General features: G+C 35.8%; 1 protein-coding gene across 3 annotated transcripts in view; it reads right to left on the bottom strand.

Annotated features, from left to right (window-relative positions):
- Nucleotides 1-19537, bottom strand: part of LOC148951023 (uncharacterized) — a 115099-nt gene extending 95562 nt beyond the window's left edge. For all 3 annotated transcript variants that reach the window (XR_016141891.1, XR_016141890.1, XM_089090564.1), the window contains exon 1: nucleotides 19511-19537. The gene's annotated coding sequence lies outside the window, so the exon portion shown is untranslated. The remainder of the gene's footprint in view (nucleotides 1-19510) is intronic.
- Between the last annotated feature and the right edge of the window lie 4210 nt (nucleotides 19538-23747).

The raw sequence follows: 23747 nt of genomic DNA, 5'->3' as shown, positions 1-23747 counted from the left end.
AAGAGAACGTAACTGTGGCAAAGTAAACTATAACAAAACAGTACTGAAATAATCCAACTATTGAATTTCAACGAAAGAAATCTTAACTGAACTTTGAAAAATCAAGAGAATGTAATTGTGACATGGTAAACCATGACAAAACACTACTGAAATATTCCAACTCTTGCCTTTCAAAGAAAGAAATACAAAATGAATTTTGAGAAATCAAGAGAATGTAAATGTGACAAGGTAAACCACGACAAGACACTACTGAAATATTCCAACTCTTGTATTTCAACATAAGAAATTTTCAAAATTAAGTTTGAAAAATAAAAAGAATGTAACTGTGACAAATTAAACCATGACAAAACACTACAGAAATATTCTAAATCTTTCATTTCAACGAAAGAAATCCAAAATGAACTTTGAAAAATCATGAGAATGTAACTGTAACAAGGTAAAGCATAACAAAACACTACTGAAATATTCTAACTCTTACATTTCATCGAAAGAAATTCAAAAATAAACTATGAAAATCTAGAGAATGTAACTGTGAAAAGGTGAAGCACAACAAAACACTACTGAAATATTCAAACTCTTGTATTTCAATGAAATAAATCCAAAATGAACTTTGAAAAATCAAGTGAATGTAACTGTGTCAACGTAAATCACAACAAGACACTACTGAAATATTCCAACTCTTGCATTTCAACGAAAAAATTCAAAATGAACTTTGAAAAATTAAGAGAATGTAACTGTGACAAGGTAAACTACGACAAAACACTACTGAAATAATCCAACTCTTGCATTTCAATGAAAGAAATTCAAATTGAACTTTGAAAAATCAAGAGAATGTAAAAATCCAAAATGAACTTTGAAAAATCAACTGAATTTAACCGTGACATGGTAAACCACGACAAAACACTACTGAAATATTCCAACTCTTGCATTTCAACGACAGAAATCGAACATTAAATTTTAAAAATCAGGAGAATTTAACTGTGACAAGGTATACAACGAAAAAACACTACTAAAATATACAAACTCTTAAATTTAAAGACATAAATTCAAAATGAACTTTGAAAAATCAAGACAATGTAACTGTGACATGGTAAACCACGACAAAACACTACTGAAATATTCCAACTCTTGCATTTCACGAAAGAAATTCAAAATAAACTTTGAAAAATTAAGAGAATGTAACTATGACAAGGTAAAGCACAACAATACACTACTGAAATATTCCAACTCTTGCATTTCAACGAAAAAAATTCAAAATGAACTTTGAAAAATTAAGAGAATGTAACTGTGACAAGGTAAATCACGACAAAACACTAATGAAAAAATCCAACTCTTGCATTTCAATGAAAGAAATTCAAAATGAACTTTGAAAAATCAAGAGAATATAACTGTGACAAGGTAAACCACAACAAAACACTACTGAAATATTCCAACTTTTGCATTTCAATGAAAGAAACCCAAAATGAACTTTGAAAAATCAAGAGAATGTAACTGTGACAAGGTAAACCACGACAAAACACTACTGAATTTAAGTATGTTTCATCTCATTCGAAGACATGTAAAAAAAAGTTGAAAAAATATATCATGTTAAAAAAAAATGGGGGGGGGGCCAAAAAATTGGAGGGGGCCTCCTGGGACTTTGAGGATAGAGGACCTTTGGAGGGTTGAAGTTCCTGGTGTTTAGGGTCGTTGTTTCGTATTATACTTTATGGCTAAAAAACAAGTTAAACTCACTATTTTATTTGTAAGTATTTATATTGATTGTTCTGAATTTACTTATTAAAATTCTTTTATTGCCATCTATATCTATCTTAGTTTCAACTTTTTAGTATACTGCAACGTTAGACCATATTTTAAACTGACAACACTGTTCAAACACCCCTTGTGTATTGTACAGAACACATTGAAGAAGTAAAGCTATCCATTATTAAAATTCTTTTCTTGCCATCTACATCTCTCTTAGTATCAACTTTTTAGTATACTCTAATGTTAAACTCTATTTTAAATTGACAACACTGTTCAAACACCACTTGTGTATTGTACAGATCACATCGAAGAATTAAAGCGTCGTACTCAATCTCTTTGAAAAGGTGTAGAGCTTCCATAGAATCCAAAATATCATATCTACGGAATCGCCGTTAAACCTTCTTCATGATATTAAACCAATAAGGAAGAAAAGAGTACTGGCTATAGCTGTGCTAGAAATGGTACTTACTACTCTACTTATGCCCTGGGGGCATATAAGGTTTTTTTATAGAAAGCGTTGTCGTAGAAACTTCAAAAATGGCTCATTCGATTAGAAATTCAAAGGACTAATGCCCTTTTTAATAGTCGAAAGTAGAATGCATCTATTAAATTCTATAGCACTATGTTCCCTCCCACGCTATTCTATGGCACTATGTTCCTTCCTATGCTATTTACTTAATGCTCTATACCTTTTCAAAGAGAGTGAGTACCCTCTCACATGGCCTTATACGATTACATGAATATACAGTGCAGTCTGACGAACACATTGCAAAAAGCGACCAAACCTTTTATATTATATACCTATATAGTGATCAAACTCGTTTTGAAAGTATAATTGAGATTGTATAACGCAAGCAAACTGGTTTTTGAGACACTTTCATCATAACATTTTTTTTTAACCAAAAACTAGAAATTGTCAAATTGCGTATTTAGGAATGATTTTTTAGGAAAAGCTGTCTATCACCCATGCATTATCCACTGTTACATTTCTTTGAAGTATGTGCTATCAGACTGGTTTCTGATTTTTTGGACAATTGCCTTTAGTCAAGATTAGTTAGTTAGGGTTTTGCCACTAGATATCATCTGTGAACTGGTTCGTATTAATGTGGAGAAAAAAAGGGTATAACATTCGCGAACTGGAGTTTACGAAAGACATTAATTGGATAATAAGGAAAAAAACAGACCTGGATAGCATTTATGACTGTGATCACCTTAAGGCGGAGAGAAAAGGTTTAAATTTATTATTGGACAACTGCCTTTAGTCAAAACTAGTTTGTTAGGAATGTGTCGCTGCTAAAGCTAACTCTAATTGCAAAAAAAGGGTACAGCATTTGCGAATTGGACTATACAAACGATAATAATTGGATAATAGCGGAAATACAGAGCTGTATAGCATTTGCGAATTGGATCGTATGAAGATGGAAAAAAATGGGTGAAACTGATTATTAGACAATTGCCTTTATTCAAGACTAGTTTTTTAGGAATGTGTCGCTGCTAAAGCTAACTCTAATTGCAAAAAAAGGGTATAGCATTTGCTAATTGGGGAATAGCAGTTAAGGTAACCCCTCGAACTTGTAAACTCATAGATTATTTATTTTAACTGAGGAACAACATCAATCTATGGAAATGGTTAGCGGTGATCAAAAGGTCTCATGACTTGACCTGCTTTACTTCTTCGATGTGCATTGTATAATACACAAGTGATGTTCGAACAGTGTTGTCAATGTAAAATAAAGTTTAACGTTATAGTATACTAAAAAGTTGATACTAAGACAGATTTAGATGGAAAGAACATAATTTTAATAATGAAGTTATGAAAAATTATAAGAACTCTTCCAAAATCATGTATCAAAGTTCTTGTGAGTACGAACCATAAAGGCTAATAAGCACCACTGACCATAACGACCCGGGATCTTAACCCCCCAAAGAGTCCCTATCCTCCCACGCAAAGGGTGCCCCCCCCCCTCCAACTTTTTGGCCCCCTCCCCCCATTTTTTTTTTTTTTTTTTTTGTTTTTTTAACTTTTTTTTATTAGTATTTTTTTAACATAATAAATTTTTTTCAACTTTTTTTTACATGTCTTCGAATGAGATGAAACACTTAAAACAAAAAAAAAATCACATTTAATATTTTCCAAACTCAAAATGAGAATGGTATAGACATGTTAGTCATGACCTTTACTATTATAAAAATAATATTTGTAGTAGCACATTTTTTTTATTGGACTAAAATAATTTTTGGACTTCGAAATTATTCAACTTTTTTTACGTATCCTAAAATGACATAAAATATGCTTACGGCTCTAACAATTGTACTCTATGCTTGATCAGAGACACGATGCGACTTTCCCACTGGTACTTTATGGCGGGTTATCGACACTATCTAGTTTATTGCATGTATTAAATCAGTATTTTTTACGCAGTGGAATGATAAACACATAAGTCATATCTTTAAAAAGAGTGAGGATGGAGCATTTTAATAAAGTGCGTTCACATGACAATGTTATTGTAGCATTGAATGCCGGCAAGGAGAAGTATTTAAACTATGAAACAAGTAAAAGTGGTAGCACTATTGGAAATGTATGTATGCATTGTCATGACAGTAAGGAATTAAATTTCTTTGGAGTACCGAAAAAATTCAACTCTTATGTTGGTAGATATGCAAGATTGACATCTCCAGAGATGATTTCACTCAAAGAGAATGCCAACATAAAAATAATCGTTGATGATAGAGGACAACTCCTTGCTACTGTTGCAGGTAACACATTACCTACTAATACATCCTATCGTCAGCTTTCGTGTATTATACTTCAACGGAAGATAAAAAAAAAAGAAAGGCCTACTCTTCTACTAATATCACAAACCATATCTTGTCTACGTGCCGAAACTGTTACCTGTGTAAAAATAATGTGATAATAGACAGTGAAATTGCCAGAAAAATAAAAAGGGCATTGGCAGAAAATATCACTATGGAATATAAAGATGAATCAGTGAATAACAAAGTACCAGGAAACGTTACTGCTATTGATCAAACAGTCAATGAACCAAATAATACCAAAGACGAAAAGCATATTGAGCCTTTCGATGACACACCAGTAAAAATTGTGTATGAGTCAAAATGGAATAATGATTATTTTACTGATTACGAACTAAGAGAAGACAATAGCTACAATATCAAGAGAGAACATGGTGAACTATTTTATGGAACAGATTTAAAATGTCCAAAGTTGATCATTGATATTAATAATGTATCATAACATATTTTTGAATTAATATTCTATATAGGATTATTTCATTAAAAATATATTATGCTTTACATTGTTATGTGTTCATTATTTTTAGAGTAAGCTAGCATATCAAACGTTTAGAATGTCTATTAAAACATCGGGAGATGTAAGAAAAGGAATTTGCATACATCTATTGTCAGACACATGGGATAACATTGACAAAATCTAGGTATCAGAATGAATAAATTCATTATTAACAACAGATGTTGGATATATCACTATGAAAAAATTGTAAGTAAGTAAGTAACAAACTCTTTCTTGAATTCACCTCTTGGATACACAATACAGAAATTTATTTCAGGAAACTATGAAAAAAATTGAACAAATTCTTTATTAACATGCTTTATCGATTGAATTCGCTTCCATCAACATCCTTTGTCAGATACATCAAATAAAATTGACAAAATATAAATATCAGAGTGAATAAATACTTTATCAACATCCCTTATCGGTTATGTTGGATAAAACTGAAAAAATCTAATTATCAGAGTGATTAAAATCTAAGTATCAGAGTGATTAAATTCCAAATCAACATCCCTTTCTCGGATACATGGGATAAAATTTACTAAATGTAAGTATCAGAGTGAATAAATGCTTTATCAACATCATTTGTTGGGTATAGATTAAGTTCTAAATTGCTTGGATACATGGGATAAAATTGACAAAATCTGAGTATCAGAGTGAAGAATTTTTTTTCTATCAACATCTTTTGTCAGATACAACTACTATAATTGACAAAATCTTAATATCCGATTGATGAAATTCTATACCGGCATCCTTTGTTGGATATGCTGGATAAAATTGGAAAAAGCTAAGTGTCAGAGTGAATATTTTTTTTCTTTTGTCAAATACATCCAATATAATTGACAAATTCTAAGCATAAGAGTTATCAAATACTTCGTCAGCATCCTTTGCTAGCTATGTTGGATAAAATGTAAGCATCAAGAGTAATTAAATTCTATATCAACATCTATTGTTAGATATACCGAATATTATAAAGGAAATCTAAACATCTGATTGAATAAATACTTTATCAACATCCTTTATCGGATATGTCGGATAAAATTGGCAAAATCTAAGTATCAGAGTGATTAAATTCAATGTCAACACCCCTTTCTCGGACACTTCTGATAAAATTGATAAAATCTAAGTAGCAGTGTGAATATATGATTTACTAACATTATTTAAATGCATTATCAACACATTTTGTTTGCTATATCGGGTAAAACTGACAAAATCTATGTGTCAGACTTATTAAATTCTATATCAACATCCCTTTCTCGAATACATAGGATAAAATTAACAAAATCTAAGCGTTAGAGTGAATAATTTTTTTTATAAACATCCTTTGTCAGATACATCGAATGACATTTGACTAAATCTAAATATCAGAGTGAATAAATGCTTTAACAACATCCTTTATCGGATATGTCGGATAAAATTGACAAAATCTCAGTATCAGATTGATTAAATTCTATATCAACATCCTTATCTCGGGTACATAGGATAAAATTGACAAAATCTAAGTGTTAGAGTGAATATTTTTTTTATCAACATCCTTTGCCAGATACATTGGATAAAATTAACAAAATCTAAATGTCAGAGTGTGAATAAATATTTTATCGGCATCCTTTGTCGGATATGTTGAATAAAATTGACAAAATCTAAGTATCAGAGTGAATAAATGCTTTATCAGCATCCTTTGTCAGATATGTCAGATAAAATTGACAAAATCTATGTGTTAGAGTGAATAATTTTTTTTTATCAACATCCTCTATCAGATGCATCGGATAAAATTGACAAAATCTAAGCATCAGATTGAATAAATGCTTTATCAACATCATTTGTCGAATATGTCGGATAAAATTGACAAAACCTAAGTACCAGAGTGAATAAATTCATTATCAACATCATTTGTCGGGTATATCCGATAAAATTGACGAAATCTAAGTACCAGAGTGAATAAATTCATTATCAACATCCTTTGTCGGGTATATCAGATAAAATTGACAAAATCTAAGTATCAGATTGAATAAATGCTTTATCAACATCCCTTTCTCGGATACAGGGGATAAAATTGAGAAAATCTAACTACCAGAGTGAATAAATTCATTATCAACATCATTTGTCGGATATGTCGGATAAAATGGACAAAATCTAAGTATCAGAGTGATGAAATTCCTTATTAATATCCTTTCTCAGACACATGGTATAAAATTGATAAAATCTAAGTATCAGAGTGGATAAATGCTTTATCAATGTCCTGAAAATGTATTATCAACATCCTTTGACAGGTATATATAACAAAATTGACAAAATCTAAGTATCAGTTTGAATAAATTCTATCTCAACATCCTTTGTTCGATTAGTCAGATAAAATGGACAGAATGTAAGTATCAGAGCTACTAAATTCGTTACCAACATCCCTTCCTCGAATACATGGGGTAAAGTTGACAAAATCTAAGCACCAAAATGTATATATTCATTATCAGCATTCTCTGTCGGATATTTCGGCATAAACTGACAGAATCTAAGTATCAGCGTGATTAAATTCCATATCAACGTCCCTTTCTCGGATACATGGGATAAAATTGACAAAATATAAGTATCAGAGTGATTAAACTCTAAGTGTCGGAGTGAATAAATTCCATATCACCATCCTTTCTCGGATACATGGGATAAAATTGACAAAATCTAAGTATCAGAGTGAATAAATTCTTTATCAACATCCTTTAACTGCATTATCAACATCATTTGTCGGCTATATCGCATAAAATTGACAAAATCTAAGTATCAGATAGATTAAATTCTATCTCAACATCCTTTGTCAGATATGTCGGATAATATTAAAAGAATCGAAGTATTAGAATTATTAAATTTTATATCAGCATTCTTTTCTTTGATACATGGGATGAAGTTGACAAATTCTAAGCATCAGAGTGAATAAATTCATTATCAACATCCTTTGTCAAATATGTTGGATAAAACTGACAGAATCTAAGTATCAAAGTTATTAAATTCCATATCAGCATCCCTTTCTCGGATACAAGAGATAAAATTGACAAAATCTAAGTATCAGAGTGAATAAACGCTTTAATAACATCCTCTAACTGCATTATCAGCATCATCAGTCGGATATATCGAATAAAATTAACAAGTTGTAAGCATGAGTCTGATTTAATTCTATATCAACGTGCACGTTTCAAGTTAATGGGATAAACTTGAAGAAATCTAACATTCAGATCGATTAAATTACATATCAACAGCCCTTTGTCGGATAAATCGGATAACATTGACAAAATCTAAGTACCAGAAAGAATAAATTCGTTTTCAAAGTTTTTTATTGGATATATCAGATAACAGTCATAGAGCTCAAGTTCTCTTTGTTTCAAATTCATGCATCGTTACGTTAAATATAAGTTAGACTGGTTATTGATCGCGCACAGAAACACAGTCATATTGACAATGATATTCAGAAAGTTGGGTTAATTTAGGTTCACTTAGAGTGGTAATGACTTTATCATGTGCACACACTTTCTTCGAATAATTTACTTTCACTTCTTTTTTCAAAAATATGATGTCGGTGTTTATCCCTCCAATGGGAAAAAATTATTGATTTAATACGCGCAATAAACTAGATAGTCTCAATAACCTACCAAGGAGTACCACTGGGAAAGCAGCTCGGAAATATCAAAACCATAGGTTAGGTTAGGTTAGCTTACATGCGCGCACGTAAGCTAACCTAACCTATTTTTCAGGGAAAAAGAAAATAATGCTCTAAATTTTTTCTTTTTTAACACTTTATAGTTTGGCCTGCTATTTGTATGCTGGAGAAAAAATTTCAGCAATTTTTAATAACATACACCCTTTTAAAAATCTGGACACAAATAGTACGGTTTGATTTAGTTTTATATCTCCATTACGAGACCTGACGTAGAAACATTAATCTTATTTACAAAAGAAATCTGATTACTTCGTTTGATAGCTTGTAAATACTTACAATGATTTGATTTGGTTCCATCTTAAGGGCAGAGGTAGCCCCAAAAGTCTGAACACAATACCCTCAATCGTTATTCGGATACTGCTGAGATGCCTTATTGGGAATTAGCATTAACACAGTGAATTTTGATTTAATCTTGAGGCAAAAGTTAGCTTTTAAACACAAAAGGCAAATGGGAGGGTGGGCGTGGGATTAGTAGCCCTCCAATCACTTTCGACTATTAAAAAGAGCATCAGCCCTTTCTATTTTCAACCGAATGAGCCCTTTTCAAAGTTCCCACGACAACTCCCTCGATAGGAAGTGCCCTCGTCTAAACAACAACAACAACAAAAATAATACATTATACCCGCATCGATCTTTACTATAAAAATGTTAAGCCTTCGAATAGCTTTCGACTATTAAAAAGGGCACTAGGCCTATCGATTTCCAATCGAATGAGCCCTTTTTGAAATGACAACGCTTCTATAAACATCTTATATGCCCCCAGGGCATAAATTACAACCCTTACCCTATAGGCTGTTAGGGTGGTTGTCATCCTCTAAGACCTAATTTCCAGAACTTCCAACTACGTTAAACAAAATGGCTATCTCAAAATTTTGATTGGATGTGTTTGGGGAAAAGGTGGGCATGAGAGGGGGGTCAATTACTCTCCAGTCACTTTTGACTATTAAAAAGGGCAATTTCAATTTCCTAACAAATGAGCCATTTTTGAAATTTATAAAAACACTTTCTATATAAACCTTATATGCCCCCAGGGCATAACTTACAACCCTTGCACTGAGAACTCTGAGGGGGTTATCATCCTAAAAGACCTAATTTCCAGAACTTTTGACTATATTGAACAAAATGGAAATCTCAAAATTTTGATTGGATGTGTTTGGGGAAACGGTGGGCGTGAGAGGGGGGCTAGTTGCCCTTCAATCACTTTCGACTATTACAAAGGGCACTAGCCCTTTCAATTTCCAATTGAATGAGCCCTTTTTGATGTTTTTACAACATTGCTTTCTATGAAAACCTTATATGCTCCTAGAGCATAACTTACAACCCTTGCCTCAAATCAATTTCAACTATAAAGAAGGGCACTACCCCTTTGAATTTCCAATCGAATGAGCCCTTTTTCTAGTTTTTCTAACAAAGATTTCAATAAAAACCTTATATGCCCCAAGGCATAACTTAAAACCCTTGCCCTGAAGACTGTGGGGGGTGTATCCTGCTCAAAGGTATAATTTCCTGAACTTTAAACTGCGGGGAACAAAATGGCTATCTCAAAATTTTGCTTGGATGTGTTTGGGGAAATGGTGGAAGTGGAAGGGGTGTTAGTTGCCTTCCAATCACTTTTGACTAACAAAAAGGGCACTAGCCATTTCAATTTCCAATCGAATGAGCCCTTTTTGAAGTTTCTACAACAACACGTTCTATAAAAACCTTATATACCCCCAGCGCATATCTTATAACCCTTGCCCTGAGGGCTGTGGGGGAGTGTCCTCCTCAAAAACATAATTTCTATCTGGAAATCAATAATGCTGAACAAAATGGCTATCTAAAAAATTTGATTGGATGCGTTTGGCGAAAAGGTGGGCGAGAGAGGGGGGTTAGTTGCCCTAAAATCACTTTCGACCATTAAAAAGGGCACTAGACCTTTGAATTTCCTATCGAATGAGCCCTTTTTCAAGTTTCTACGACAAAGATTTCAATAAAAACTTATATGTCCCCAGAGCATAACTTACAACCCTTGCCCTGAGGACTGTGGGGGGAGTGTCCTGCTCAAAGGAATAATTACCTGAAGTTTAAACTTAGCAGAACAAAATGGCTATCTCAAAAATTTGATTGGATGTGTTTGGGGAAATGGTGGACATGGAAGGGGTGTTAGTTGCCTTCCAATTACTTTCGACTATTAAAAAGGGCACTAGCCATTTCAATTTCTAATCGAATGAGCCCTTTTTGAAGTTTCTACGACAACTCGTTCTATAAAAACCTTATATGCCCCCAGGGAATGAATTACAACCCTTGCATTGAGGGCTTTGAAGGAATTGTCATCCTCAAAGACCAAATTTCCAGAATTTAAAACTACGTAGTAGAAAATGGCTATCTCAAAATTTTGATTGGATGTGCTTGGGGAAAGTTGGGTGTGAGAGGGGGGTTAGCTGCCCTCCAATCACTTTCAACTATTAAAAAGGGCACTAGCCCTTTGAATTTCCAATCGAATGAGTCCATTTTCGAATTTTCTACGACAATACTTTCTATAAAAACCCTATTTACCCCAGGGCATAACTTACAACCTTTACCCCAAGGGCTCTGGGGGAGTATCCTCCTCCAAAACATAATTTATATCCGGAAATCAACTACGCTGAACAAAATGGCAATCTCAAAATGTTGATTGGATGTGTTTTGGGAAATGGTGGGCGTGGAAGGGGTGCTAGTTGCCTTCCAATCACTTTCGACTATTAAAAAGGGCAAAAGCCACTACAATTTCTAATTGAATGAGCTCTTTTTGAAGTTTCTACAACTTCTTCGATACGAAGTGCCCTGCTCTAAAGGAAAAAAATTTATAAATAATACATTGTGCCAGCATTGTTTTTATATGCTCTCAGGGCATAACTTAAAACCCTTGCACCGAGGGTTGGGGAGAGTGTCCTCTACAAAAACGTAATTTCTATCACGAAATCAACTATGCTGAACAAAATGGCTATCTCAAAATTTTGATTGGATGTACTTTGGGGACTGATGGGCGTGGGGGGGCCTAGTTGCTCTCCAATCACTTTTGACAATTAAAAAGGGCACTAGCCACTCCAATTTCCAACCGAATGAGCCCTTTTCGAAGTTTCTCCTTCAATACGAAGTGCCCAGGTTTGGAAACAACAAAAAAATGAAAAGAAAAAATACATTGTGCGAATATTGTTCTTAGTGGTATTGCGCTGCCCATGATTTCTGTTTGTTTTGGGTTTCATTTATTTATCAATGCTGATTTGTGGTAGTTTCACGCCTGGTAGATTATTTGATTTTATTTTTGCTCATTTTTGGTTTAATGGAGTTCTTTACTTTTATTTGAAAAACTTATTTTGTGGAAAAAGTTCTTTTTAATTAATAGCTAGAAAATGTTGTCAGAAATATAACATGATGGAGACAAAAAGCTGAGCTTTTGTTTTATAATACATGCAAAGCCCATGGGAGGCCTTCCAGAAGTAGAAATATCATTATTTGCGAAAGTAAAGTGATTAGCACTGCAGAACAGGAAATTAACACTTGTCCATGTCAAAAGATATTCCCAAAAGCATATAATGTCAAACTTACTGTACAGTTCATCAATGGTCAGATCCTTGTTTTTTGTCCCATAAATATTAAAAGACACGACCAATATTGACACGGACATTAATTAGTTTTTGGCAAATTGTGACTTGCAACTGCTTTCAGTTTAGGACATGTGAAGCTAAACTAAACATGATTGCCTCCACAATTTGCACACTTAGGTGACAAATTGCATGGCAAGTCTCTATCTGAGACGTGGCAATAAATAGAGAATATCAGTCTCTACCTGAGCAGCACAGCAAATTAACACTTGTTACTGTCAAAAGATATTCCCAAAAGCACACAATGTCAAACTTACTGTACAGTTTATCAATGGTCAGATCCTTGTTTTTTTTTGTCCCATAAATATTAAAAGACACAACCAATACTGATACAGACATTAAATAGTTTTTGGCGAATTGAGATTTGCAATTGATTTCAGTTTAGGACATGTGAAGCTAAACAAAACATGATTGCCTCCACAGTTTGTACACTTAGGTGACAAATTGCAAGGCAAGTCTTTATCTGAGACGTGGGGACCTGCACATTGCACACATTTTGGTGTTACACTGGAACAAGACAACTGGAGATATTCAGGAGACCAGCAAACGTTACAACAATGGGGAATTGCCTTATCCTACTTTAGGACCATATCTGAATGCTTCAGCTCTTGACAGTGCATCAGAGAATTCAAGTTTTACTGCAGTGGATTTCCCTAGCCTTGAGGTGTCAAAAACACATGGGCAGGAAATCAGGTGAGATAATTCAAAAATGCTTGGAATTCCCTTCAAGAGGCCAAAAAACTTCTTGGGTTGGACTTTTGCAGAAGAGCCAGTTATTGCTCCAGTTACTGACAAATGGTAATATTTGGCAACTGACTTATCTATATTGATAATCAGTTTTTCAAGTACAGGATTTATGCTAGTAATGTTTCCTGGTCATTTATGTGATCTATCACAGCTTTTAGTTTTATTGGGTCTGAGATAGGAGGGGGATTGTAGGCTTTGGTAGTTGCAGGTAATTCAATTCATAAGCATCCAGCTTTGTTGCAACAACCTTGAGTAATTGTGGGCTTTGGCAGTTGCAGGTAATTCAATTCATAAGCATCCAGCTTTGTTGCAACAACCTTCAGTAGTTTACAGTAGGCCACAGATGGCAGAATGGGAACCTTGGCAGGAGACTTGATAACATACATTGGAGTTGGTTCCTCCTCAAAGTCCAACTTTTTAATAAGGTCAAGAATGTCATTTACATTATCTGTAGAAGCTTTTGTGCCAATGAGCCATAATCAATTATCATTAGGTGCAATTTTTGAGCAAAATTCATCTTTTGAATTAGTAATAACACCAGATTCAAAAAAGTCTATTATGTGTTGAATAATAATATTGTCTTGAATCCCTTCTCCCCAGTTATTTTGCAGAAAGTTCATGACAGGGCAGTGTGCATACTTGCAATTATCCATAGTTTAAACCAGTTTGAATGCAATGAAATCATTGCAGAGATGGTCAGTCCAGCAAGAAACTCATAAATTATCCAATTGCAAATTGAAAACTTGAATCTAGGCCAGGTCAATTTAATCCAAAACAAAATATTGCAAAATAATGGTCAATGAATTCTGCCAAGCTTCACAGGATTTAATCCAAAATACTGCAAAATAAAGTCACGGTATTGAATTAAGTTCAAAGCACTGAATTCAGGTCAAGTTCAAAACAGGTGCAACAATTCAGGATGAAAACAAGCTTCACAGTTCAAATAATCCAAAATAGATGTTAATCACCTTGAAGACTGAAGTGATAATTCACTACATAGCAATTTCCTGATTAATAAACATTCAGTTTTAAATTAACCAATGTATTTAAATCATCTTGTAGAAGAGCCACATCAACTATGGAGATATTCCTCTATAAAGCTTTACATCATTTGCAAACATTTTGATTTTGCTATGTTGAATTACCTGTGGCAAATCATTTATAAATATGCAAAACAAAACTAGTCCCAAGTAACTACTCTGAGGGACTCCATTCAAAAGACTGCACTGGTTAGATAATGTCTTGCCAATCCTAACATTCTGTGAACTATACGTGAGGAAATCTGTAATCCAAGGCATAGTTCTCAATCCAATAATTTTGGCATTTTTTCAGCAGTAGAGGTATTGAAACCTTGTCAAATGCTTTAAAAAAATCAACATAAACACAATCAAACTTTTGAGCTAAGTGAGCCATCAGTGTATATGTATGATCATTCCAATACATAAGGAGACATGTTAAGAAAACAATTCTTACTTCATAATATGCAAAATAATCCTAATTAACATATTTTATAAAAAATATAAAATATGTTAATATAAAATATTAACATATTTTATAGATAAAGGAGAACCTTTAGCTTCATTTCTTTCCTTCTTTTCCAACTTTGCAAATTTTTTTCTTCTTTCCATCTTACAATCTTTTTTTTATTGATGGCATCCAGAATGGCCATTTGTAGTTTCCTAGTTTTGTAGGAAAAAAACTATGAAAACTACAAATGGTCAGGATGAACACCATCTATAGAAAAATTTGTAGGATGACATATCATTCAGCACAAATTTGAAAATAGACAAAACATTTATCAAAAGCATGGCTTCTTTCATAAATTTTTTTGCAAAGTTGGAAAAAGAAGTGAAGATAAAAGTTCTCTCCATAAAAATATGTGAAATGGGATTATTTTGCACATTATGAAGTAAAAATTGTTTTCTTAACATGGCTCCTTATGTATTGGAATGGTCATACATTTACACTCAGCCATCATTTGAAAGTCATTGATTACTTCCATTAACTGAGTATGACAAGACCTATTTTTCCTAAAACCATGCAGTGCTATATGCCAAAGATTTTTTTTTCAAAATAATTCTAGACCCAATCAACAATTACCTTTTCAACAATCCTTGAAATAATTGAAGTGTTTGAAATAGGACAATAATTACTGAATTTTTACCTTAATCCACCCTTATGAAGAGGTTTTGTCACTGCTTTTTTCCATGCAACAGGGCATTTAACAGAGTCTAAACAAAGGTTAAAAAGAGAAGCAAGAGGACTGGCTAAGCAAGAAGCCATTACCATACAACAAATTCAAAACACCATCAATATCAGGTGCTTTATCAATGGAAAGATTCTGAATTATCTTGGCTGCAGCAGACACAAGAATAAACACTGGATATCCCAAGAGACTCTGTCCATGATGAAGCTGTGCTGGAAGGCCTGCTTAGCAAAGAATATACCAGAGTACAGATGACTCAATGGCCTGTGCAATAGCCTACTGCACAGAGCTAGGAAGACCTTTGTTGACAAGAAAGTGATTTGAAGATGCTGTAAGGAAAGAAGATGCCTGCTCCTTGTAAAAACACCTCCTTGAGCTGACAGAAGGGAAGACTTCCACCATGAGCTGTGTTTTGTCTGCTGATGGCAGCATGCTGGATAACAATGCAGGTGAACTCACTGTCTAGAGCAGTCACTTCTCAATGCTTCTGAATGCCAAGGCAGTTGCTCATCCAAACCCAGGTTTGATTCAAGCAGCCATGGCCACACCCAAGGCTCCTTTCAACCTTGTATTGCAACTATTTACCACCTTTGAGATTTGAAATGCTGTAAAATGGTTAAATAACACTTAAGCCCATGGCATCTGTGGTATTTCTGCAGAACTCCTCAAGTACAGACGTGCAGCAATAATTCAGTGGCTCCAGCTAATCTTCTCAGCTGTATGGACAATGGAAAGCATACCAAACAACTGGCATGCTTGCATTATATTGCTGGTCTGGAAATGCAAGGACAGCCATCAAATCTGCTCCAATTATCATGGGATCATGCTTCTCACTGTTCCTGGTAAAATCTTTGCCATGTCACTCCTAAAAGGTGCTCCACCTTTTTGCATAGAAAGAGAAGAGTCCAGCAAGCTGGGTTCATGCCTGGCAGGTTGATAATGGAGCAAATTTTCAATATGCACCAGTTGATTGAGAAGATGCAAGAGTTCCACCAAAAAGCATACATTGCAATTGTGGACTTTAAGGCTGCCTTTGATTCTGTTGATTGCCATTCACTTTGGTTGATACTGAGAACTACAGGCCTACCCCAGAAATATTGCTTGCTTCTAGAAAAGCTGTATGACAATACAGAGAGCTGCATGCAAGTCAATGGAAGACACAGTCCCATAATCTCAGTGAAGACTGGCATCCATCAGGGTTGCTCTATTGCTACCAAGCTCTTCAACTGCATCATAGACCACGTTATGACCAGCACATTTAATTCCCTTCAGTTTGGAGACTGGCAACTCTCTGATGCTGACTTTACCAACAACATAGCGCTAGCTGCAGACACTGTTGAAAAGGTCACCAAAGCTCTCCAGGTGCTCTCAGAAGAAGCTTCAAAAGTTGGACTGAAGATCAACTGGCAGAAAACCAAAGTTATGCTTCTTGAGCCCCCCACATCCCATTCTACTGTAAAGGAAGTCAACATCAGAAGCAACCAAGTAGATGTGAATGAAGACTTCACCTGCCTGGGATCTATTCTGTCAAGGGATGGCTTGACCACAAAAGAGCTTAAATCTCAAATAGCCAAAGTGTCAGCACTTGTTGGGAGGCTTAGCAGCATCTGGCAAAAGCCAAACATAAGCTGCTTTACCAAAATCTGCATTTAAAATGTGTTAGTCTGCACTGTGCTGCTGTATGGAGTGAAGACATAGCCAGCTGCAAAATCTATTGTCAGTGCCATCAATGTTGCACAGACAAAACATCTCTGAAGAATCAAGGAACTTTGCTGGACTGACTTTGTTAGCAGCCAGACCCTCCTTTCATGTACTGCACAAACTTCTTTCTCAATGCAGCTTACCCAGCCCACTGTACGGTGGTACAGCTACCTCCTTTGCATGTCATGCAATGCCCCAGCATGAGTCACATTTGACTTCAACCCCACCCTACACGGATGGAAGCAACCCAGAGGATGCCCACCCTTGGCAGGAGCCTTAAGTCAAGTCAAGATATTGCATCAAGGGGTTCTTGTCTATTATATAAAACACACTTGAGAAGTGAAGTTTAGTTAATGCTAATAAAAAAAAACATGATGAAAATAGAATACTTTATTAGCAAAATTGTGAAAACTACAACTTTGAAATAGGCTCCCAGAATGCAGAAATATCCTCAAGAATTACTTAAAGTGAACTTGGCCTCTACTAATGAGCATGTACTCTACTAAGCATAAATTTAAATGATGGTGGGATGTACCTTGGTGCCATTTGTTCCTCCACTTTACAGAACCCCACATTCTCTCTATTTTTTGGGTCAAGGCGCCAGTTTCTGGGTCAACAAAATTATTTTTGTGGTTCACTTTCAAATGAGTGAAACCTGCTTGTTCCAGCTCAGTTGTGTTGTAGCCCTTCCAACAATATGAAATTATTCTTGATCCTGGCTCTATGTTAAGCTTAATTTGTTGGAGTAAAGTTTCTGCTCCTTGGTTGGGGACCTCCACTAAAAATCTTTCACTATTTTCCAGCACAGTCCACCAAACACCCACTATTGCAGTAAGATTCTTCCTGGATTATTTTTTCTTTTTGTAAACAAGGATTCATCTATTTCTACTGTATGACCAATTCCTTCAATTTTCCCATAGTTTTTCTGTTGCACAGAAAACATGCACACTTCATGGAGGTAGTTATTCTAATTGACAACTGTTTGCTTAGAAATGCCCAGCTCTTGTTGACACCAGACCACAGAAAACAATTTGTTAACCCAGCAATAATTAAAATAACTACAGCAGCAAATGGTATTTTACTTTTAGAAAACCATGTAATGACATGCAAATAGTGTTGCACTTCCAAAAATGTTGCTTCTTGTAAGAGTACAAAGTCATGGTGTGTCCATTGACACAGTGTTTTGTTTTGGGCAACAACCCCTTATCCTTGAAAAACTTAAATGTCTGTTCTTTGGTCCTTGGCAAATCCCAAATCTTAATTTGAACATCAATGGTGAGACACTATATTCTATTACTAGTGACAGCAAACTAACTGATGTCCATGTCCTCAAGAATTGCATTAATAATGAACTAGGCCAAGACTTGTGTTAATAATAAACTTTTCTTTGTCTTTGAGATGGTCAGCCAATGCCAAAGCTCCCAATTTAATAATTCACAAATGACCTTCACAATTTTGATAATAAAGTATTCTATTTTCATCATATTTTATTGTCACCAAACTTCACTTCTCAAGTGAGTTTTATATAATAGACAAGTACCCATCAAGGACTGATTTTGGCAGGCTCCTGTGTTTTTATTACCCTCTTTAACACCATACCTTGGTATAAGCTTTTCATAGCCCTCTACTGCAACATTATGGATATATTCAAATGATGTGTTCACATCCATGAAACAATGGTGAAACTTACAAACCATAGCATATCAATAGAATATAAAAACTTCCTAAATTCACTATACCTGCCTCTATAATAATTATAAAACAATTTTGATTTAGGATTTACTGGAATATTCAAATCAGCACATAAAGACAGCACCTTTTGCCTATGGGGGGGGGGGATGCAAGTCTGTCTAGATCTAATATGCAAGCAGGATCTAATAACCAATTGATTGACTAATTTAAACATTTTATATATACACTGTCATTTATATACTAGCCACCTATTTGGCAATAAAAATATGTCAGTATACAATTTTTGGCTAAGGATAAACCAAGCATTCAGATAGATAAGAAAAAAACTTACATTTACAATCAGAATTTTGTCCTGAATACAAATATATTTGTTTTTCTTTTTAGCAAATTCAATTTTAACCAAACACCTTACCAAAAACTATAGCCCATATTATATATTTCCTATGCATTTACTGATTTTGTCATTATCAATTCAATTTAGGCCTACAGCTACACTGGTTTTAAAAGATTGATACTAAAACAGGTATATAAGCCATATATAAAATAACAGAAAAGCGTCATCTGTGAGGGTCTGTAAGGGGCTTAAAATTGAATTTAGGCTACATCAGAAACAAATGTCACAGGCTATTTTGATTAAGGATGAAATTCTGATAGTAAAGGTGAGTTTGTTTCTTAGCTGATATCTGGACACTCTTAATCAAGATATTTACTCAATTGTCATGGTGGCAATCATTGCATGGGTAACAAAGCTTTTAGAAATACTATTCAAAATGGGAGGCACCTACCAGTGAGGTCTAAAATTTGTATTCAGGCAAACTTTATCTTATTACAGGGTTTTACTTTCTCAATCGCTGTTTAAAATTCCCAGGATCATGCCAAAAAAAAAATTAATAGAGCCGTTCTTCAGCAAAAATTGTTGTTGGAAAGAAATTCCTAAAATAGTTAGAATAGTTATTATTCCTAAAATTCCTAAAATAGTTAGACTAGCCTGGAAACTTATACTAGTCATAACCATATAATTAGGTTTATTGAAAAGGAAACATTTAAAGTAACTGATAAGATAAGATATTTATTTCAAAAAATTACTATCACAAGCCCCGAAGGGCCGAATTCGCATTTCGGGGTCATATAATAAAAAAAAGACATAGAAATAGCACAACAACTAAAAAACTGGCTAAACAATGCCAAAAACAACAATATCAGAAAGGCAAAGCCATTAATTAGTCTAAAAAACAAAAAGTGTCAAATGTAAGAAAGTTAAAAAGGCAAAAATTAAAACAAAACCAAAAAAAATTGAGATAAAAATAGTGTTACCTTAAATTACCTTAAATCGCATCTTCTAGCGACTAAGGTTGCAGGAACCTGTAGATGTCGCCAGGTAGTATTGACAGGAGTTCGTTGCACAATTCATTAGTGGATCATCACATCCTACACGTATACAGGACAGTTGAATATCACACACTAATAGACCCTAGTGGTGGATGCAGGCTCATCCCACTGCGTCCTCCATGGCTTGTTCCTCCAGTCATGGTCAACGCCAGTCTTGAAGCTGTTAACTGAAGCTGCGGAAACAGTTGAATCGCTCAGTGAATTCCACAACGGAACAACGCGATTGGTGAAGAAGTTGTATTTCTCACGCTTTCTGCTGAATCTTTGGCGGAGTTTTATGGGGTTACCTCGCGCTCTGCTAGACTGGTCCTGTTCGAGAATGGGCTTGATAACACTGCTGTTCATCAACTTATATGCCAAAATTACGTCCCCCCTTTTTCTACGGTAGGTCAGAGTTTGCAAATCAAGCTTTTCTAGGCGTTGCTCATATGGGATTTGTTGGTTGGCAAATGGGAGCCTAGTAGCTCTTCTCTGGACTTTTTCAAGCAACTCTGCATCGCATTTAAAGTGGGGTTTGCAACTGCCATCCCAAACTCAAGATGAGGGCGGACAAGGGCTGTGTAAAGCTTCTTAATGACCCTGGGGTGGCGACTAGTCACTGATCGCTTGATTAGGCCTAGGATCTTGTTTGCCTTTGCGGCTTGAGTTCGGCAGTGACTATGGAACTTCAGCTTATTATCTATGATTACCCCGAGATCACGTTCTTCCTCTGCTCTTTGGATGGGTGTTATAGCACCAGTAGAGTCCAACATATGGTAGCTATGGCAAGGGTTGTTCAGTCCAAGATGTAAAACTTTACATTTGCTTGGGTTAAACTCTAGTGTCCAAGTTGAGGCCCATTGGCAGAGGTTTGTTAAGTCTTGTTGCAGGGCATTGCAGTCTTCGTCAGAAGCGGCAGGTCCAAAGAGTTTGGAATCGTCTGCATATAATTCCAGCAGATTCTGGACAACCTCAGGAGCATCGTTAATGTAGAGGTTGAATAAAGTCGGGCCCAACTTAGTTCCCTGTGGCACACCACTTTTGACATTTACTGGTGCCGAGTACACGAGGTTTCCGTTGTGGTCGTAGACTGCAGCAATCTGGATTCTATCAGACAGAAAGCTATGGATCCACTGGGCTACGTCTACATCAATGTGATATGCTGACAGTTTAATCATCAGGTACCGGTGGGACATTTTATCGAAGGCTTTTGCCTGGTCCAGTAGGAACACGTCTACAGGGGATCCCGATTCGATAACCTCAGTGATTGATTCATAAGCTTGGATCAGGTTCGTTTCAATGGACATTCCTTTTCTAAAGCCATGTTGGCTGCTGTAAAGGAGACCATTCCTTGTCATGTGAGCTATAACGGCATCATTGACAATTCCTTCAATCAGCTTAGCAACGACTGAGGTAAGGCTTATGGGCCGGTAGTTCTCTGGCTGGCTTCTGGAACCTTTCTTAAATATTGGAGTTATTGTTGCTGTACGCCAATCAGGTGGTAGTTTCTTTGTCTTCAAAGACAGATTATACAAGGAGCAGAGCGGTTCGGTGACTATATCAGAGATTTCTTTGAGCAGCCTGGGATGGATGCCGTCTGGTCCTTTGGCTTTGTTAGGGTCCAGCTTTGATAGTCTTTTCTTAACCTCTTCAGTCGTGATGATGAGTTTCGGCATAAGATGTTCGATATGTCTGGGGTCAGGACATGAGGGTTCAGCTGATGAGTCTGAGGAGAAGTTCGAAGCGAAGGTAGTGTTAAGCAAGTTTGCTATAGCTTCTGGGTCTTCCAACTTTTTCCCTTCAGCGTTGAATAAGAATGGTATTGATCGCCTGTTCTTATCTTTCTTGGACACATACCTCCAAAATCGTTTAGGGTTTTCCTTTATACTAAAGGCTATCTTCTCCTCATATTCTGCCATAAAATGCCTAGTTAGATGTCTCAACTTATTCCTGGCTCTGGCATAATGCTCCCAGTGTCGTGTGCATACACACTTCTTGTACTTCGAAAGTGCCTTTTTCTTCCTTTTCATGGCTCTTTTAATGGGTCGATCTATGTGAGGCAGTGTTCTAGGTGCCTTGACAAAAGACGTTGAAGTACAAAGCTGCTCAACATGGAGGACGGCGTTCTTGAAATTTAGCCAGGCTTGCTCTATATCATCACTGTTAGTCACTTGATCCCATGCAACCGCCTGTAGTATTTCCCTGACCCTGCTGTAGTCGGTATACGTTCGTTTGGTGCAGTTGTTTGGTGGTTGACTTATTAGCAAGTCATGGGAAATACAGAGGTGATCGCTAGCGCCAATGGGGGGCAGGTAATCAGTATTCACTAGCAGTCCTGGGTTGTTAGTGATTGTCAAGTCTAGTAGAGATGGTATCTGGTTGTTTTTGTAACGGGTTGGCTGATCAATTAATTGGTACAGATTATTGTTGCCTAAATATTCCACAAACGGGTTAGTTGCAGTTGAACTTTGATGGTAACCTGCTCCATCCACCCACAAAATATCAGGCATATTTAGATCTCCAATTAAAATAAAATCTTGGTTACAATGCTTAGATGCATGATCAGCTAATTGAGTAAGAGCCCCATAAGAGGCAGCAGCATCTGGGCTGCTTGGGCTTCTATAAACGCATCCTATTAGAAGTGGCTTCCCCCCAATAACAATATTAACAAAAACACTCTCAACCCATGGGGAATAATCATGATTCAAAGTCAAATCTCTGACCTGTAATACATCCTTCACATAACCCGCAACGCCTCTTCTGGGGTGAGTTGAGAGATTCGAGAACAGGCGATATCCGGGGATCATGATATGATCATCTTCCAGTGGTGTAGTAGAGTTCTTGGGGGTCAGCTCGCAGATACACAACACATCGTATTCTTCAGCAGTAGTTGTAAGTTTTAGTTCAGGAAGCTTATTTGTCACTGTATCAATGTTCGTGTAAAAAAGCTTCAATAATTTCTTTTGACTAGTCTGTGGAGGGTTACTATAATGTATCACTTTTGGCAAACTCTTGAAACTAATATCTGATGAGCTAGGGCTCGAGCATGAATGGAAAGCACAACTATTATTGCCACTCTTAAATGAATCACTATCATCGACACTACTACAACTGTGGAAACTATTTACATATGGGCTATCCTCAGCAGGCAGTGGGCACTTTAGTGCTCCATCGCTGCCCCGTTTTTTGAAGTTTGGATTTGTTTTCGTTTCTCCCTTTCCGCCTTTGTGCGGTCAAAGTGAAACTGCACAGCACCCTTCAGCTCCCTCGACTTAGTCACAATCTCCTTTTTTATCTTGTAGTTATCAGTGAGGAAGAGGACAGGTCTAGGTCGGTCACCTGGTTTCGGTGGATTGTTCCCGAGCCGCTGCGGCTTCAAAATTTTGACAGAGGGCAGATTGTATGACTGGGCAAGATGATCCTGAATAAACATCAGAATATCAGCTGCCTCTTCACATGATTCAGGAACTCCGTAAACTACGATATTGAGCTGCCTTTTCTGTCTCTCTCTGTCCTCACGGATGATCCGTCTAACATCACTTTCAAAGTTCTTGGTAGTATCACTCTGACACCGGTTCAGCCTGCTAGTAACTATATCTTCTAATTTGGATTCAACTTCTGCTAGGGTGCACTTGCCTGCGATCTCACTTTCCA

The sequence above is a fragment of the Artemia sp. Qi Xiang Cuo genome, chromosome 6 (genome assembly GCF_049724085.1).
Source record: "Artemia sp. Qi Xiang Cuo chromosome 6, ASM4972408v1, whole genome shotgun sequence".
NCBI classification, from domain to species: domain Eukaryota; kingdom Metazoa; phylum Arthropoda; class Branchiopoda; order Anostraca; family Artemiidae; genus Artemia; species Artemia sp. Qi Xiang Cuo.
The sequence above is the reverse complement of the archived record's forward strand: the minus strand, read 5'-3'. Positions and strand labels throughout refer to the sequence as shown.